This window comes from Marmota monax, unplaced genomic scaffold (assembly GCF_021218885.2).
Source record: "Marmota monax isolate L192 unplaced genomic scaffold, Marmota_monax_Labrador192_F-V1.1 WCK01_AAM20220418_F8-fsc00061, whole genome shotgun sequence".
NCBI classification, from domain to species: Eukaryota; Metazoa; Chordata; class Mammalia; order Rodentia; family Sciuridae; genus Marmota; species Marmota monax.
Genome location: NW_026695230.1, coordinates 7,893,556 through 7,904,809, shown reverse-complemented (window position 1 = coordinate 7,904,809; position 11,254 = coordinate 7,893,556).

Below are 11,254 nucleotides of genomic sequence, written 5' to 3'. Positions count from 1 at the left end.
TAAACAAATAAAATAAAGGAATCCTGTCCATAGAATCTACAACTACAAAAAAATCTTCATCTGGTCACAGTGGTGCACGCCTGTAATCCCAGTGCCTCAGGAGGTTGAAGAAGGAGGATCACAAGTTCAAAGCCAGCCTCAGCAAGGAGCAACTCAGTGAGACCCTGTCTCTAGATAAAATATTACAAAAGGGCTGGGGATGTGGCTGAATGGTTAAGTGTCCCTGGGTTCAATATCAAGTACCCCCCCAAAAAAAAACCCACAAAACAACAACAACAAAAAAAACCCAGACAAATAAAAAACAACTCCAAAGTAATGAGAAAAAAAATACAAAGATGAAATAAGCTTGTTTATTGCCATGTTCTCTTTATACTGACAGAAAAGTAGAGCATAAATGTTCTACTATGGAGAGTTTATTAAATTAATTATGATGTTCACATGTAATAAACACTCTATGCCCACTTAAAGTGATATTGTGTATGAAATAGTGTTTAAAATGCATGCTGATAAGTGATAATGAAAAAACATGAGCTCATCCACTTATATGTTTGTATATGTGTAGAATAATCTTTTAATTGAATCATAACAAACATGCTGAAAAATTACCAAATCACAAGTGTACAGATCAATGAATTGTCACAAGTCAGTATATTCCAGCAGGTAAATCAAAAACATTTCAGTTTTCCCAGAACCCTCCTCTGGTCACTATCCCATCCCCCAAGGGACACCACTATCTTGATTTCTAACAGCATAGATTAGTAGTATGCACCAAGCCCTGGGTTCAATTCTCAATACTGCAAAAACAAACAAACAAACAAAAACCCGAAACTAACAGCATAGATTAGTTTTGACTATTTTTGAATTTTATATAAATGACTCAAAGTATATAGACTGTTGTGGGTTCTTTTGCTCAATATTATGTTCATGATATTCATCTATATTTTTGTGTGTGCTTGTAGTTTATTCATTTTTATCATTGTGTAGTATCCATTGCATGGATATGTCTCAATTTATTCTGTGTTGATGGATATTTGGGTTGTTTCTAGTCTGGAGCTACTGTGAGCTGTGTTGCTATGAATCTTCTTTAACTTGTATTTTGGTGAATATATGTAAAAATTTGGGCCTATCTCCCCCTTTATTAAGTTTAATTGATTAATCTGGGTACAATGGTGCATGCTTCTAATCCAAGCTACTCAGGAGGCTTAAGCAGGACGATCACAAGTTTGAGGACACCCTCAACAACTTAGTGAACCCTTGTTTTAAATTAAAATAAAAGGGTCTGGGTTGAAGCTCAGTGATAGAGCTCTTGCCTATCATGTGCAAGGCCCTAGGTTCAAGGTCAAGTACCATAAATATTTTAATTGATTAATTAATAAATTAATTAATTTTGTGTTGGGAATTGACCTAGGGTCTTTCAGAGAGACAGGGTCTCGATAAGTTGCTTAGGGTCTCACTAAGTTGCTGAGACTGGCTTTGAACTTGAAGTCCTCCTGACTCAGCTTCCTAGTCTGCTAGGATTACAGGAGTGCACCACCAGGCCCATCTTCTTTTGTCCTTTTTTGATAATAGCCATTCTTATTGGTGGGGGGTGATATTTTATTGTGGTTTTGACTGTTATTTCTCCAATGATTAATGATATTGAGCACTTTTTCATGCACCCACTAAAGAATTGTATGTCTTTTGTGAAATAGTTAATATTTTGTTTATTTTTTAAATTTTTTTTTTTTTGGTACTGAGGATTGAACCCAGGGGTGCTTAATTTCTGAGCCACATCCCCAGCCCTTTTTTATATTTTATTTTGAGACAGGGTCTTGCTAAGATGCTGAGGCTGGTGTTGAACTCACAATCCTCTTGCCTCAGCCTTCCAATCTGCTGGGATAACTTGAAATCCTCCTGCCTCTGCTTTAGAGTTGCTGGGATTACTGATGTGCATCACAATGCCCAACTTTCTTTATATACTCTGGATATTATCCTCTTGTTAGAGGTGTAGTTTGAAAATTTTTCTCCTATTCTTTAGGTTGTTTCTTCTCTCTGATGATTATTCCCTTTGCTGTGAAGAAGGTTTTTATTTTGGTGCAATCCTATTTGTCTATTTTTATTTTGTTTTCTGTTTGTTTGGGGTCTTATCCAAGAGGACCCATTTTAAGTTGATTTTTGTCTCTGGTGAGAAATAGGGGTCTACTTTTATTCTTTTGAGTGTGGATATTTATTGAAAAGCATTTATGGAAAAGACTGTGTTTTCTCCAATGTGTTTTTTTGTTTTAATTAGTTACACATGACAGTACAATGACCTTGACATATCATACATTTGAATCAGATGGGGTATAATTTCTCATTTTTCTGAGTGTACAGGTTGCAGAATCACATTGGTCATGCAGTCACGTATATACACACAGTAATAATAATGTCTGTTTCATTCTACTATCCTTCCTATCCCCCCCGTCCCCTCCCCTCCCCTCCCATCACTTCTCTCTACCTAATCTAAGGTAACACTATTTTTTTTCTCACATCTTCATACACATATTTTGTATAATGAGGAGGGTCTCCTTTCACCATCCATGCAATTCCCCTTCTCCCTCACTTTCCCTCCCATCTCTCTTCCCTATGTAGAGGTCTTCTTCCCTTGCTCTTCCTCCCTACCCCATTTTGAGTAACCCCCCTTATATCAGAGAAGACATTCGGCCTTTGTTTTTTAGGGATTAGCTAACTTCACTTAGCATAATCTGCTCTAATGCCATCCATTTCCCTGTAAATGCCATGATCTTATTATTTTTTAGTGCTGAGTAATATTCCATTGGATATAAATGCCACATTTTTTTTATTCATTCATCTAAAGAAGGGCATCTAGGTTGGTTCCACAGTCTTGCTATTGTGAATTGTGCTGCTATAAAGATTGATGTGGCTGTGGCCCTGTAGTATGCTATTTTTAGGTCCTTTGAGTATAGTTTGAGAAGAGAAATAGCTGGGTCAAATGGTGGTTCCATTCCCAGCTTTCCAAGTAATCTCCATACTGCTTTCCAAATTGGCTGCACCAATTTGCAGTCCCACCAGCAGTGTATGAGTGTACCTTTTTTCTCCCGCATCCTTGCCAGCACTTGTTTTTGTATGTCTTCATCATGGCTGCCATTCTTACTGTAGTGAGATGGTATCTTTGAGTAGTTTTAATTTACATTTCTCTGATTGCTAGAGATGATGAGCATTTTTTCGTATATTTGTTGATTGATTGTATATCCTCTTCTGAGAAATGTCTGTTCAGGTCCTTAGCCCATTTGTTGATTGGGTTATTTGTTTTTTTTTTTTTTTTTTTTGGTGTTTAGCTTTTTGAGTTCTTTGTATACCCTAGAGATTAGAGCTCTATCTGATGTGTGAGGGGTAATAATTTGTTCCCAGGATGTAGGCTTCCTATTTACCTCACATATTATTTCTCTTGATAAGAAAAAACTTTTTAGTTTGAATTCATCCCATTTGTTGATTCTTAGTTTTAATTCTTGTCCTATAGGTGTCTTATTAAGGAAATTGGGGCCTAGCCCCATGTGATGGACATTAGGGCCTACTTTTTCTTCTATTAGATGCAGAGTCTCTGGTTTAATTCCTAGATCCTTGATCCATTTTGAGTTAACTTTTGTGTATGGTGAGAGATAGGGGTTCAACTTCATTTTGTTGCATATGGATTTCCAGTTTTCCCAGCACCATTTGTTGAAGATGCTATCCTTTCTCCAGTGCATGCTTTTAGCACCTTTGTCTAATATAAGGTAGTTGTAATTTTGTGGGTTAGTCTCTGTGTCCTCTATTCTGTAGCATTGATCTACCAGCCTGTTTTGGTGCCAGTACCATGCTGTTTTTGTTACTACTGCTTTGTAGTATAGTATAAGATCTTGAATAGCGATACCACCTGTTTCACTCTTCCTGCTTAGAATTGCTTTAGCTATTCCGGGTCTCTTATTTTTCCATATGAATTTCATAATTACTTTTTCTATTTATGTGAGGAATGCCATTGGGATTTTGATTGAATTGCATTGAATCTGTATAGTGCTTTTGGTAATATGGTCATTTTAATAATATTAATTCTTCCTATCCATGATCAAGGTAGATCTTTCCATCTTCTAAGGTCTTCCTTTATTTCTCTCTTTAGGGTTCTGTAGTTTTCATTGTATAGATCTTTCACCTTTTTTATTAAGTTGATTCCCAAGTATTTTATTTTATTTTTTTGAGGCTATTATAAAATGGGGTAGTTTTCCTCATTTCCTTTTCAGAGGATTTGTCACTGATATACAGGAATGCCTTTGATTTATGGGTGTTGATTTTATATCCTGCCACTTTGCTGAATTCATTTACTAGTTATAGAAGTTTCTTGGTAGAGTTTTTTGGGTCTTCTAGATATAGACTCATATCATCAGCAAATTGTGCTAATTTAAGTTCTTCTTTTCCTATAGTTATTCCTTTAATTTCTTTCATCTGTCTAATTGCTCTGGCCAGTGCTTCAAGAACTATGTTGAATAGAAGTGGTGAGAGAGGGCATCCCTGTCTTGTTCCAAATTTTAGAGGGAATGCCTTCAGTTTTTCTCTGTTTAGAATGATGCTGGCCTAAGGCTTAGCGTAGATATCTTTTACAATGTTGATGTAAGTTTCTGTTATCCCTAGTTTTTTTGAACATAAAGGGGTGCTGTATTTTGTCAAATGCTTTTTCTGTGTCTATCGAGATGATCATATGGTTCTTATCTTTAAGTCTATTGATGTGATGAATTACATTTATTTATTGATTTCCATATGTTGAACCAACCTTGCATCCCAGGGATGAATCCCACTTGATCATGGCGCACAATCTTTTTGATATGTTTTTGTATCTGCTTTGCCAGAATTTTATTGAGGATTTTTGCATCCATATTCATTAGAGATATTGGTCTGAAGTTTTCTTTCTTTGAAATGTCTTTGTCTGGTTTTGGAATCAGGATGATATTGGCCTCATAGAATGAATTTGGAACTGCTCCCTCTTTTTTACTTCCTGAAATAGATTGAAGAGTATTGGTATTAGTTCTTCTTTAAATGTCTTGTAAAACTCTGCTGTATATCTGTCCGTTCCTGGGCTTTTCTTGGTTGGTAATCTTTTGATGGCTTCTTCTACTTGATATTGATCTGTTTAAGTTGTGTGTATCTTCCTGACTCAATCTGGGCAGATCATATGACTTAAGGAATTTATCGATGCCTTCACTATCTTCTATTTTATTGGAGTATAAGGTTTCAAAATAATTTCTAATTATCTTCTGTATTTCTTTAGTGTCTGTTGTGATACTGCCTTTTTCATCCTGTATGCTAGTAATTTGGGTTCTCTCTCTTCTTCTCTTTATCAGCATGGCTAAGGGTCTGTCAGTCTTATTTATTTTTTCAAAGAACCAACTTTTAGTTTTGTCAATTTTTAAAAATTGTTTCTTTTGTTTCAATTTCATTGATTTCAGCTCTGATTTTAACTATTTCTTGCCTTTTACTGCATTTGCTGCTTATTTGTTCTTCTTTTTCTAGGGCTTTGAGAGGTAGTGTGAGGTCATTTGTTTGTTGGCTTTTTCTTCTTTTAAGGAATGAACTCCATGCAATGAATTTTCCTCTTAGTACTGCTCATAGTGTCCCAGAGATTTCAATATGTTGTGTTTGTGTTTTCATTTATCTCTAAGAATTTTTTAAATTTCCTCCTTGATGTCTTCTGTAACCCATTGTTCATTCAGTAGCATATTGTTCATTCTCCATGTGGTGTAGGAATTTTTCTTCCTTATTTTATCATTGATTTCCAATTTTATTCCATTATGATTGGATAAAATGCATGGTAATATCTCCACTCCTTTGTATTTGCTAAGAGTTGCCCTATGGCATAATATATGGTCTATTTTTGAGAAGGATCCATATGCTGCTGAGTAAAAAGTGTATCCGCTTGATGTTGGTTGATATATTCTATATATGTCAATTAAGTCTAAGTTATTAATTGGGTTATTGAGTTCTATAGTTTTTTTATTCAACTTTTATTTGGAAGATCTGTCCAGTGGTGAGAGAGGTGTGTTAAAAATCACCCATGATTATTATGTTGTGGTCTATTTGTCTCTTGAACTTGAGAAGCGTTTGATTGATGAACATAGCTGCACCATTATTTGGGGCATATATATTAATGATTGTTATGTCTTGTTGGTAAATGGTTCCCTTTACCAGTATGTAGTGTCCTTCTTTATCCCTTTTGATTAACTTTGGCTTGAAGTCTATTTTATTTGATATGAGTATGGACACCCCTGCTTGCTTCTGAGGTCCATGTGAGTGGTATGGTTTTTCCCAACCTTTCACCTTCAGTCTGTGTATGTCTTTTCCTATCATATGAGTCTCCTGTAAGCAGCATATTGTTGGATCTTTTTTTTTAATCTAGTTTACTAGTGAATGTCTTTTGATTGGTGAGTTTAAGCCATTAACATTTAGGGTTACTATTGAGATATGGTTTGTACTTCCAGCCATGTTTGTTTATTTTTGTTATTTAACTTGATTTGTTTTTCCTCTTTGATTAGTTTTTCCTTTACTGTATTACCTCCCACTGTTGATTTTCATTGTTATTTTTCATTTTGCCTTCATGTAATGTTTTTCCAGGATGTTTTGAAGCACCAGTTTTCTAGCTGCAAATTCTTATAACTTTTGTTTATAGTGGAAGGTTTTTATTTTATCTTCAAATCTGATGCTTAATTTTGCTGGATACAAGATTCTTGGTTGGAACCTATTATCTTTCAGCATTTGAAATATGTTGTTCCAGGATCTTCTAGCTTTCAGAGACTGTGTTGAAAAATCAGCTGTTAACTTAATTGGTTTACCTTAAATGTAATCTGCTTTCTTTCTCTTGTGGCTTTTAAAATTCTCTCCTTGTTCTGTATGTTGGGCATTTTCATTATAATGTGTCTTGGTGTGGATCTCTTGTGGTTTTGTACATTCAATGGCCGGTAGGCTTCTAGGATTTGGATTTCCATTTCATTCTTCATGTCTGGAAAGTTTTCTAAAATTATTTCATTGAACAGATTGCTCATTCCTTTGGTTTGGACCTCTATACCTTCCTCTATCCCAATAACTCTTTAATTTGGTCTCTTTATGTTATCCCAAATTTCTTGAATATTCTTCTTGTGGTTTCTTATCAGCCTTTTCTGAGCTGTCTACACTCTTTTTGAGATGATATACTTTGTCTTTGTTGTCAGATGTTCTGACTTCTAAGTGTTCTACTCTGCTGGTGATACTCTCATTTGAGTTTTTAATTTGGTTTATTATTTCCTTCATATATATATATATATATATATATATATATATATATATATATATATATATATCCTCTATCTCCCTGTAGAGTTAATCTTTTATCTTTTGCTTCTTGGATTTGTTTATGTAATTCATTGTCAAAGTGATCTTTCAATGTCTGCATTTGCTGTCTAAAGTCTTCCTTCAGACTCCAGGTCATCTGAAACCATATCTTGAAATCTTTATGTGATATTCTTTCTGCTATAGCTATTATCTCCTCTATTGCTGAGTTGTCCTGCATTGTTTGTGGTCCTTTCTTTCCTTGTTTTTTCATGTTGCTCACGTTTCTTTCTAGCTCTGTGTGACAGTTGTATTGTTATTTTTCTCCTATAAATTTGTATTGCTCTTGTATAGTTCCGAGATCTCTCCTTTGTGATGGGAGACAATGTCTATTAAGACGCCAATCACTCTGTTACATCCACCAAAAGCTGATGAGGAAGATTTTCCAAGATCTCCAATGTGTGTTTTAGTACCTTTTTGTGTGTGTGTAGGGGTGGGTACTGGGGATTTAACCCAGTGTGCTCTACCACTGAGCTGCATCCCCACCCCTTTTTGTTTTGAGATAAGGCAGGCCTCAAACTTACAATTCTCCTGCCTCAGCCTCCTGATCAATGGTATTACAGATGAGCACCTGGGTGCCCTTTTAGCACCTTTGTTGAAAATCAGTTGGCTTCTATGCCAATACCATGCTGTTTTTTAAAAAAATATTTATTTATGTATGTATCTTTAGTCTTAGGTGGATACATTAGTTCGTTTTTATGTGGTGCCAAGGATCGAACCCAGTGCCTCATGCATGCTAGGCGAGTACTCTACCACTGAGCCACACCCCAGCCCCTACCATGCTGGTTTTTTTTTTTTTTTTTTTTTTTTTAATTTATTTTTAGTTCTCGGCGGACACAACATCTTTGTTGGTATGTGGTGCTGAGTATCGAACCCGGGCCGCACGCATGCCAGGCGAGCGCGCTACTGCTTGAGCCACATCCCCAGCCCTACCATGCTGTTTTGATTTCAGCTTTGTAGTAGTAGTGAATTCAGGAAGTACAAGGCCTTCTACTTTGTTCTTTTTTGTTTACATACAATAAATTATTGTTAACTATAGTCATCCTACTGTGCTATAAAACACTAGAACTTCTGTCTGATAGTGGTTTTTAATACCTGCTAACCTACCCTTCTCCATCTCCTACCCTGCCTCCCAAAAAGAATTTTTTTTTACTCTAACAGCAACAGGAACTGACATACACAAATGTTTAGTGCTCAATAAACGGTAGCTTTAATGTTCAAATGATAATCCAGAGAAGAAAATACTATTGTCAAATGCAGTAGTGAGAAGGAGGAAATTCTCTATTATTCTTATTTTCTCGATGAGGCAACAGAGGTGGCAGACAGGGATTGATTACCTTTTGTGAGCTTTCACATGTTGTGACTGAAGCCAGGATTCAAATCCAGAATTATGATCTTGACTGCCGAAGTTCATGTACCACCGAAAGCTACCATTTTAGAAGTCACAGGAGTGGAATATAGCATCGTGGAACTTGCTGAGTATAAAGGAGGCAACGCGTGATGGGGCTGAGAACCTGAATGAGGTGGGAAGCCTTGGAATAAAGTTGCCAGCTGAATTAGAGGACATGGGTTAAATCTGAATTTCAGATATATAAATATTTTTTTACAATAAGTATGTTTCAACTAAAATGTTATTGTTTATCTGAAGTTCAAATTTTCTGCATTTTGATTCGCCAAATAAAATTCTAGCAGGAAATTTAGCACAAGGGAGGGGAAGGCAATTAGTGAGGGCCTGTGGTAAATCTAACCCTTCACTAGGCGGCGACAGAGAACTGAACAGAACTGGGGAGGGACCTGCGGTGGGGAAAGAAGAGAAGAGCAGTGGGGCTCCCCTAGATCCTCCTGTGGAACCTCAAATCAATCCAGCAAAAGACAAGGCCAGGCAACTAACAGAAAAATAACAGCGTGTATATGACTAATAAGCATGAAAAGATGCTTAGTCCCACTCATTCCATTAATAAACCTACAATAAAATGAGATATTTTTTCTCAGATTGGCAAAAATTAAAATATTAGAAACAGTTGTGATACTCAATGTTGCCAAAACTGTAAGAAAATAATATGTTAAGTGTGTGCTGCATCATCTTTGCATTAATATCAAAATGAGAAATACATGTATCCTTTAATCAATGATTTAACTCTCCCTTATATAGAGAGACATATAATGATACTTATTGTAGTTTGCACTTGGAAAAAACAAAGAAAACATTCTGAACATCATCCAAAGTGGACTAGTTAAATAAATGATGACATGTCTAGACAATGGAATACATGTGCTTCTTTAAGGAATAATGTGAATCTGTGAAGGGAAAAAACAAAATGGAGCAGCACTGGTTCTGGGCACTTACCGTGGAGTCAGGAAACCATTGTTAATCAGATCTCAGAAATGTTCACAATTGAACTTTTGCCCTGGGCTGCCCACCCCAGATTTGATTTCCTGAAACTCTGTTAACCCCTGCTGAACCTCTCTGCACTAGGTACCCCTTTCCTCAAACTACCCAGTGAGTCCATACCGAATACCTTTCTTACAAAATGGATTAACTTTTGCCAGAACCAATCATAATTTCTAGCTAACTCCTATGAGGGTTAAAGCTAATAAACACAGCCACCATTTGGTAAACCTTATATAGAGACATATATAATGATCTGACATATAATTATATATTTTTAATCCATATATAAGTATTAACTTTAGGAATTTTCATTAAATTTCAAAACTGCTTAAATCTGTGTTTTCCAGGATTGCAATCCTAATTAGTCTTTTTTTTTTTTAAAGACCTGGGTTTTTTTTTTTTTTTTTTAAGAGAGAGAGAGAATTTTAATATTTATTTTTTAGTTTTCGGCAGACACAACATCTTTGTTTGTATGTGTTGCTGAGGATCGAACCTGGGCCGCACGCATGCCAGGCAAGCACACTACCGCTTGAGCCACATCCCCAGCCCCCCCCCTTTTTTTAATACCTTTGTTTTTATTTATTTATTTTTATGTGGTGCTGAGGGTCGAACCCAGGGCTTCGAATGTGTTAGGTGAGCCCTCTACTGCTGAACCACAACCCCAGCCCTCCACTAGAGTTTTTAATTTTACTGATAGGAGGAGCTCAGAAGATTAACAATAGCAGCTTCAGTAGTATGTAATCCCAGCTAATTAGGAGTGTAACGGTCCGGCGAAGCGTCGGAGAAAGAGACCACCAAGAGACCACTCATGCAATTGGCAGAAGGGGATTTATTGAGGATCTGATTCAGCGCGCTGAGGCTCCAGGCTCACTCAGGAAGGGAAAGCAGCCCAGAGCCCAGAGCAGGGGTTGAACAATGCTTAAGTACACTTTTTGGGGAGGGCGGGGGCTTTGCATACATCACAGTCTCCTTTAACAAATCACCATACACCGCGGGAAAGTCAAACAACAATTCCTAGACTTGATTAGTACATTCATTGGCGGGAACAGGTCAGGCTGGAGTGATAGGTCATTCCTAAGGAGGGGGTTACATTTAAACTGATTGGTTTAGGCCCTGAGGTGTGTACGTGCTGAACTGCACAGGATCTTAGGCTATAAATCAACTAAATGGCCAGTAGGGCATTGTCTTAACTGCCTCAGGAATTTAACCCAGGCTTTGCAGTTTAGAAGCAGGTTTACAATGCCTGGTCCTTTACATTTTAACTCAGGCTTTGCAGCTTAGAAACTTTACCCTTTCATTCCCCACTCCTTTTTCTGACTACTTTTAATCTTAAAAGTAATGAATCATAATTATTGGAGGGTCTCACATTTCATGAGTTGTTTTGTGTTCCCTGGAATCATTCTCAGCATGGCCTCCAATTTAGATTTCACTCAGTATTAGACCCTGATTTATCTAACTACACTGACTACCTAACTTTAAATCTGGCTTCATTCCCCC